The sequence below is a fragment of the Ruditapes philippinarum genome, unplaced genomic scaffold (assembly GCF_026571515.1).
Source record: "Ruditapes philippinarum isolate M1 unplaced genomic scaffold, ASM2657151v2 ctg339_1_1_1_1, whole genome shotgun sequence".
Taxonomy (NCBI): domain Eukaryota; kingdom Metazoa; phylum Mollusca; class Bivalvia; order Venerida; family Veneridae; genus Ruditapes; species Ruditapes philippinarum.
Window position 1 is genome coordinate 382,459 of NW_026860420.1, and position 8,882 is coordinate 391,340.

Below are 8,882 nucleotides of genomic sequence, written 5' to 3' on the forward strand. Positions count from 1 at the left end.
TGATCACTTGCAATAAAATAATTAGGCAAGAAATGAAATATAATTTCTATATTCATGGCTGAACGGCGATTTCAAGAACCTTTGGAAATACTAATACTAATACTTGTATACTCGTATTAATATATCTGAAAATTTGGAAAACAAAAACTCCATCTACAATTGTTATACAAAATTAGCTTCCATTTTTCTTGTATGAAATCTTTAAGGAATTACCTTTAATATCTGTACATATAAATAGATGTTCCGTTCAGGGTGCTCTGTCCTCTCTCTTACCCGCTGTACGTGTATGTTGTTGAGTAGACAAGGCATCGGCAGAAGATCTAAAGACTGGGGACGGCGCAAAAGATCGGAACTTGTACTGTGGACCAGCTGCCGATGTCCTGACTAAAGCCTAGGGGAGTGGCCCTACAACGTAGGCTTTAAGTCGACAAGGGTGCGTGAGCCCCTAGCACGGATAGATGGCTTGAATGGCAGGCCTTTTGCTGGCACCAATAGCCCTGGTAAGGGCTATCCTTTTATATTGTCTCAGGTTACTGTACATTTAAGTTCTCACTGACCGCCGTACAGTAACCTACTTATTGCTCAAAATTCATATCTTTGGCTAATTCTCCGTGGAATTTGCATGGAGGTAAATTATTACCATTTTATGCTTCAAAATCAACTCTTTAAGGGCATGACCGGCGACATGCCCGGGCTCCGTCCTCGACAGCGAAAGCTGCATTTTGTGCCCTTACGGGCGGATGGGCTCTTATTAAACATAGACTAGAAGAAGAAGAAGAAGAAGAAGAAGAAGAAGAAGAAGAAGAAGAAGACGAAGGAGAAGAAGAAGAAAAAGTGTGCTCTGTATTTGAAGTGGGTTCATATTTGGTTCAGATTGTTCGACCTTATAGCCGTATAGTCTTACAGCTTTTGATTGCACCATGATTGTGTGTCAATAGTTCATTTTCCTGAGTCTATTAGATTGTTAAACTAATTTGTTGAAGTGAAATATTGCGTATTCTCTTAAATTGGTGTCTGCTAAATATGTCGTTTTTATTTATTTAATTTTTATTTTCGCTGTCAAAAACCTAGGTTTAACACGAGATAATGAGATACTTGGCTCTGATCTGGTATGAAGCTAATTGCTTAAATAATTTAAGTGATATATCACGGTCTAACCACAGGAACTTGAAATTCTATCAATATTAATGATAATATCCAAAATAAACCCCCCTATACAGTATAAATAAACTGTAAAGGGGGTATATTTTGGATATTATCATTAATATTGATAAAATTTCAAGTTCCTTTGGTCTAATATTTCAGATATACAATATACTTTTCAACCAATATTCATAAAGGGATTGTCCTTGAACATGTTAAGCTATTATGTCTCTTTATAGTAATTAGGGCTACTTCATTTAGATATATTTAGTGCATTAAAACCACCACCTTATAAAATAAATAGAAGATATTGAATGAGTGTAAGTTTAATACTGATTTATTGAACGAGTTGAATAAAATTATATTATGCGAGCCTCTCTTAGCTTACAAGAATGGGTATAGTAAGTTCGATGTATATAAGCTTATTACCAGTATCATCCGTTCTACTTGTAAATCGAAACAATTTGCAAATTGCCCGTGTTATATTTCAAAAAGTTCATGTAACATTTGATACATTTTGGCTGTAATGTAGGTAAGTAAAATAATATATAACTTCTCCATTAGTTCAACATCCTTGTTTTTCATCTCTTTTTCCTCTCTTTTGCTTGGCTATAATTACGTACATATATCATACATATTTTTGTTGATATTATGTCATGTTGACAAGCTTCATTGTATTATTGTATTTCACGTTACCAAATAAAATATTTCAAATCTTAAACATTTAAGTCTACTGGCATGCGAGCAGTTCCCGTACAAAAATCGTAGTTACTTAAACATTATTTTTTATTACGCTCACTCACCAAAATTTGAATGTTACACATCAATATTCAGCTCGTCACACAAATCATGGAAATTCCATCATGTTCTAAACATAGAATAACCCTTAGTTATGAGGCCTCATATGGGGTACCGAAATTATCAATTATTTTGTATGAAGAGAAGTAGTTCCCGTACATAAAATCTAACCCATTATAATTATACAATTTTATTATATCGGACCTATTTTTCATTTACAATTGTTGAACAGACCATTATCTAAAAGATAAATAGATGTAATTCAGGAAATAGAGCGTAGACTAAACGCGGATATCTATTACCCGGTACCGTTACCCCAACGCATTTACAGGCAATAGCATGCTTGTATGCATGATATTTTACGCATCAAAGCCATAAAATTATTATATATAGTAATATTGGTCAACATTCTGCTAATTAAACAAATTTTCATCACATTGCCTACTTATTTGTAAACAGGTGGTATTAGTGGGAAACCCTTTAACAAGCCTCACGTGTAAGTATTTTTGCGCATGCGCGCAAGGACGGAATCCCCCAGAGAAAACAAGGTCACGTTTTGACGACGCACAGGTGAAAGTGATTTAAAATGAGACCTTATATACGTACTGCCGAACTGACACTTAGATTTTGTCTCGTTTATGTATCTGCTTGATTTGAAATGAATTTTTGATGAATGCAAGTAAAAATCAAGCGTTTAAATGAAAAATACGGGTACTGCTTCTGTACAGGAACTGCTCGCATGCCAGTACTGCCTCAAGATGTAATAGTTAGACTAAAATACCATTGTTACGGGATAATAATATAAATAAAAACACATATAATCAAAAATGTATGATTTGCTAAGGAAATTTCAGGTATTCTGACATTTTTCGGCATAATAACGTCATTTGTTAATAAAATATAACTTGGTGTTCTTATGATAACGCTCTTGCTTCTGAAACAAACCAGAAGTAAGCATTAAGGAAACGACGGCTTGCCCCTGACTGGGTTCCAGCAATCCTTAGATTACTAGACGCGTTAACCTCACGGAATAATTTAAAGCTCGTATATTAACACAACACATAAAGGTATAATAATATCTATACGGCATTGATATTATCAATATAGCATATTGAAAGATTGCTATACACTCTACATATGTTTTTTTTTTTGTGTGAGTGTATCGAATTGCACTACTGTGTTCTATCAAACGATTCAATAGGTTTACAGGTTTATAGGTTCAGATACATTGTTAAAGATATGTTATCACTATCTGACACCTTACTGAATCTGAAAAATGTGTTTTATTCTTAAAGATTGCGGCAATAACGTAGCAACAATATGAGAAATAAAAAAGCAAGACTTGAGAGCACAAAATCATTTATTTATCAAACCAAAAATATGCTAAAACGTTTTACAGAATTCAATTTTCAAAAATTATTTTCCGCCACCCCTCCCACAAAAAAGAGGGAAAAAAACATGTTGCAAGATAGTTACTAGTTAATATGAAAAATTTAAAACTCTAAAAATGCCTTGTAATGATAATAATTATAATAATAATAATAATAATAATAATAATAATAATAATAATAATAATAATAACAACAACAGCAATAAAGCCTATTCAGCTAGAATGCTATATCGTGTTTAATATTTACAACATTTTCATGAGAAAGTGTCAAGTAACTAATAGAGTTTATAAATCCGTGTTAAGTTAAAATTAGTTAATCATATTATTGCTTTATATACAAATGTAATATACAATAAGATAATCTAACACAGCAAAAGCATACGGATTGCTCCAAGGTCTTAAACATAAAGACGACGGCCCTCCTTAATAAAAACGTCATTTACACAAGGGTAGGCATTTTTGCAATATAACCTCTTAAAGGCCTTTCAGGGAGACTTAAAGTTTAATTACTTTTCCTCGTTTTAACACGTGAAATAAAGACATACTAGTAACAAACATATATGTACAACAAGTCATGTCAGACAGAAAAAACAACAACAAAACGCCCTTTACGATTGCTATGTCATTTTTTAAGCAAAACGCATGAAATGCAACTAAGAAACAAAAACAAAAAAGCTAAATGGAAATGCATGTAGCATGTTTGTTTCAAAAATAACTAAATGAAATAAAACAAGAAGTATCTTTCAAAAAGAAACTCGGCCGAAGCGATTCTGGTTAACATGCAAAATTATGTTATTTCAAAGTATTTGATATCAAAAATATCAAAAAATACCATTAATGCTTGCATAACAATGACATAATAATTATTTCTTGTAGCAAAGAAAGTTCACATTAAAATTAAGTTATATCATATTGATGTTGATGATTTTTCAAAGTAAGACAACTTCTATAAAAGATGTCCCTTTTACTTGTTTTACGTTTGACTTCATAAATTTTGTTATTATTTACAAATTAACAGAAAGGTTAAAGGACTATCCTCATTTATTTTAGTACTATCCTTTGCATTTCATTTTATAGTGGCAAAACTATCCCTTAAATTTTATCTTAGAGCTAACCTTAAAAAATGTTTTTAAAATGGTAAGAACTATCTATTACATTTTATTCGGTTTAGAATGGTTAGAACTGTCCTTTACATTTTATTTTAGATTGACCAATAAGATTTACCGATTTTAGTTTGTAATTTTAAAATGACCAATGAAAATTCTTCTTCTATTCAGTCCTTCCCTTTAATTATACAGGAAGTCAAACTGATAACAGACGGACTTCGTACGAAAAATACGATGTGTTTCGCAATTTTTTAACCAATATTTATTTTTATCTCAAATTTATTAAAATGTCTCTTATACATAAAGTTCAAACGTTAATTAAATACATTTTTAATAGTTTTACATATCACAAAAATGTCATAAAAATGACTGCTGGATAAAATAACCTTGATCAATTTTTGTGTTTGCTCTCAATCCTTACCATATATTTTAGTACCGAAATGTTTCTTTCCTTCGAATACATGCACAGCATCTAAAAGATCGATTATAAGCAATAAATGCTGCAAAACATAGGTGGAACTAGACTTAAATATCATAAGTGGAGCTAGTGTCATGTGAAACTATTGCTATTACTGTATGATACATTGGTGTAATTATTGTCAGTAAAGATCAAAGATAAATAAGACAGCGGTGAAGCGATTGACATTCAGGATAAAGCGATGGCCATTTGTAGAACTATTGTCAGAAAAAGTTATGGCGTTTTTTTTGTTGGGTTTTTTTTGTTTGTTTTTTGTTTTTTGGCAGAGGAAAACCTTGAGTATAAACAGGTGGACGAAGGACTCATTTTCAGTGCGGGAATTTAAGACGGCATGCTGCGTAAAAAATTTGTTCTTGCATGTACTTCAAAAAACATAGGCTGCTGCTGGCTCACAGTTTCCTCGCTGAATGATTGCCTTGCTGCATTACCGGATTGCTCCCCAATATTGAAAGGGCCTGTCCGCACCAGATTTACAGATTGACCCAAAAGCAACGTTGCACTTCGAATAGTAACTCAGAACCTCGCTTATACCACTCGACGCGTCATGACGTGGTAATTGTGCCATCATGCGCTTTACTACTTTCCTTCTCACTGCGCAACATATCCCCGATTTCATGTGAACGGGATATAATCTTGTTTGCAAACTAAAATAAACAGATCCCCGCCAAAATAACCACACAGCTAGAATTAAATGATCTTTTTTCTCCCCCTCACTATTTACAAGATGATATTACATCCATCTATGATATATCATGGAAGGAATACAAATGATATCCCAAAAAACCTCAGTTTGTAGTCATCTGAAATGGACAAGAAACGACAATCTGTATTGAAATGACAAAAAAAAAAATTTGAAAATTTTCTAATAAAGAAAATAATAATAAGTTCAAAATTAGTATTAAAAACAAAAATGAATTATAATGACTTACTGGACAACGTACTGTCTTTTGAAGAACGATAACATCTTCGCCGTCGTACAACAAAGCTTTATACGTCGTGTAAACGCCAAAAGCACCTGCTACTGCACCCTTGAAGCAAAACAAAAATGATAAATGTGTCAAATGTATCATTTAAGATTTTTTAATAATTTCAACTTGAAATGATGACGGCTGTGACAAAAACTGTAGAAAGAATAAAAGAAACAAATACCTTGACATTACTGCTGTAACGATATTTTCAAAGTCTTAACTTCGCTTTGTAAACATTTTGGCATATCCAATTTTACACCATAGGAACAAATAATCAATGAAGAAATCTATTTCAATTCTAATGCCTTATTCTAATGAATGTAATTAATACTGTTTAAATTGTTTCCTCGCAAAAACAAATTGAAAAAAGAAGACCGTTACTCTATACATCATTGTCCATAGATAATGGTTTGAATTGATTATATCCCATCAGTTAAATAAACTCTATTTGTCATTTCTTCATCATATATATTCCAGTCATATTTCTATGGTGTTAGATTTTAATGAATTGTAAATAAGTTTGTGAAACTGTAAACTTAATAGCATTGCAATTTGACTGCGACCAGTACCACACCGTTTTACCGGCGTCAATGATGACAGATTGCTGTAGTGACGACAGAAATCTAAAATTATACTGATTACTACAGGTAAATTATAATATTGGTTGGCATATTTACAATAATTACAGTGCTATCGGCTTACTGTCCATTGACAGGGGTACTATGCGGTAATTTTGGACTCGTTTCACCATTTCATTGGTTAACAGTTGCAGCTTCGGGAAAATTGCGTAAATTATTGTTTTTTATATTTAAAATATCTCAAGTTAGAAATAAATTCAAATATTTCTTATGATACACAAATCATAATCATTTAGGGTCACGCATGCAAAATATCATCCATGTGTGTCTTTTCTTGCATCCAAAAAGAAAATTCTGCCGTGACAGGCAGAAATGTATTTTCGAAGCTGCCACAATAATGGCAGAAACATGACAGAAAATCAAGATCACTCTCGGAAGGGTGATACCAATTAGTGTCATAGATTATTGTAAAACAGTCACACTTTGTATATCAAAAGCATTTACACAATACTTTAATATATCATATAACATGACTTAGTTTGTATTTTTAGGTTAATTATTTATGCGTACAAGGTTTTTATATTACAAGACTAGAACATATTTATGTTCAACACTTATTCATATTCATTTTTGGTACCTGAGTCTGAATAAAAAAAAAACAAAAAACTTCAAAGTTGTAAAATAAAATTGTAATATAAAAACATGGCAAAACAATATATGAAACCGTTTTATCAATGCGCGGAACCGAAGAAGCAATGTATAAATTGATTATCACAGCCCATGACTTATCATAGAATAACCTGGATTTTCTATTTTTATATATTAGCCACTTTCAGAGCGTTTCTGTTATTATCAGCAGCTTCGACAATAGGTTTCTACCTACAACGACAGCATTTTCACTTCTACTCGGGCTAGCTTTGGAGAGTCCTGCTAACATTCTAAAGAAAAAAATTGAGGTATTTTTAAACACATATATTAAAATAACATTACATACCAAACCAACAAAACCTTTCATTAATCAGCTTCAAAATATTTCGAAAGGTGATCGAATTCAAAATATTACAATGTTCAGTTGCTCTTACTGGAAGTTAAGTCAATGGCATAATGTCCTTTTGGTAATATTACATAAACCAACCAATAATCACCCTACCCTGATAATCTAGACACATGATTCTATGTTCTATCTGTCATCACTGTCAGCGATAGGTCATCACTGCGCGCCGGTATCATACACTCACATTATTCGGTGCCTCATAAAATGTCTCGTGTCGGTAAAAAATACGACATTGTATATGCGTCCACGCGGTAACTTAGTGTAGGACATATCTCACACCCCTTCATGAATTAATTCTCCGCTTGAGCGGGCAGCTAGATAGATCAACTAGCTAACTAAGCTATTTCTTGGATTGCTTCAACACATTATAGAATCCAAAGTGCTTTGCGGGATTCGAATTCACTGAGGTTTATATTGATATGCTATATTTTCTTAGTAATCAGGTGAAAAAAAATCGATATTATAAGAAACAAAGTTATGTTACGTATTGCATTCCCTATGAACAACACCAATAATGTTTCATCAAAGTTTCAATCTAATGCGTCAATATATTTCAGATATATTTATGGAAATTATCATATGTGGAAAATAAGGGCTCAACTAAATTGTAAATACAAAGGTCAGTGATATGGGACAAGGCATGTGAACTGGTCTTTTCGGTGAAATATAAAATTTATATTTAGCATACCTTATATTTTTACAATTCTTTATTCAAATATGTGTTGCCATAGCAACAATATTTCTCAACAAAGGGAAATAAACGAAAGTGATTTATTTCCTATCTGTCCACGTTTCATATTTCATGACAGTATTCAAGTACTTTTTGAATAATCACATGACTCATTTTTCGTGGTCGGGTGGGCGGACGAACAGACGGACGGGACGAGGTCAAACCGGAAGATGAGGATAAATTATAATTTACTTACCACAATACCACATGTATATCCGCCAACAAAGTATGCTGTAAGAAAATATCTTATTTCTGCATGTTTTGAAGTGGCAACAATGGCACACACTACCAGTCCTACCCCAAAAAACAGTTGAGCTCCTGAACTGTACTTCAGTCTTTCTATACCACCCTTCCGCTTTGACTTCTCTGCCATTTACAAAACAAACAAGTACAGTATATTAATAACGCATTATTTGTTCATAAGTAGTTTATATACGGAACATTGCTGTATTATAAAATGTTGAAACGAATAATTTTATAGTTAAATGTTGTATGTGTCCCTCTTATAGCTTGTACGCGCGATTCTTTTCTGTTACATTGAATAACCCTTTTAAGCCGATAATGGATTATTCGGTAATAGTATCTTATATAAAGCTGACATTCAAGTAAAAAATGTATACATTTTACACCTTTCGTG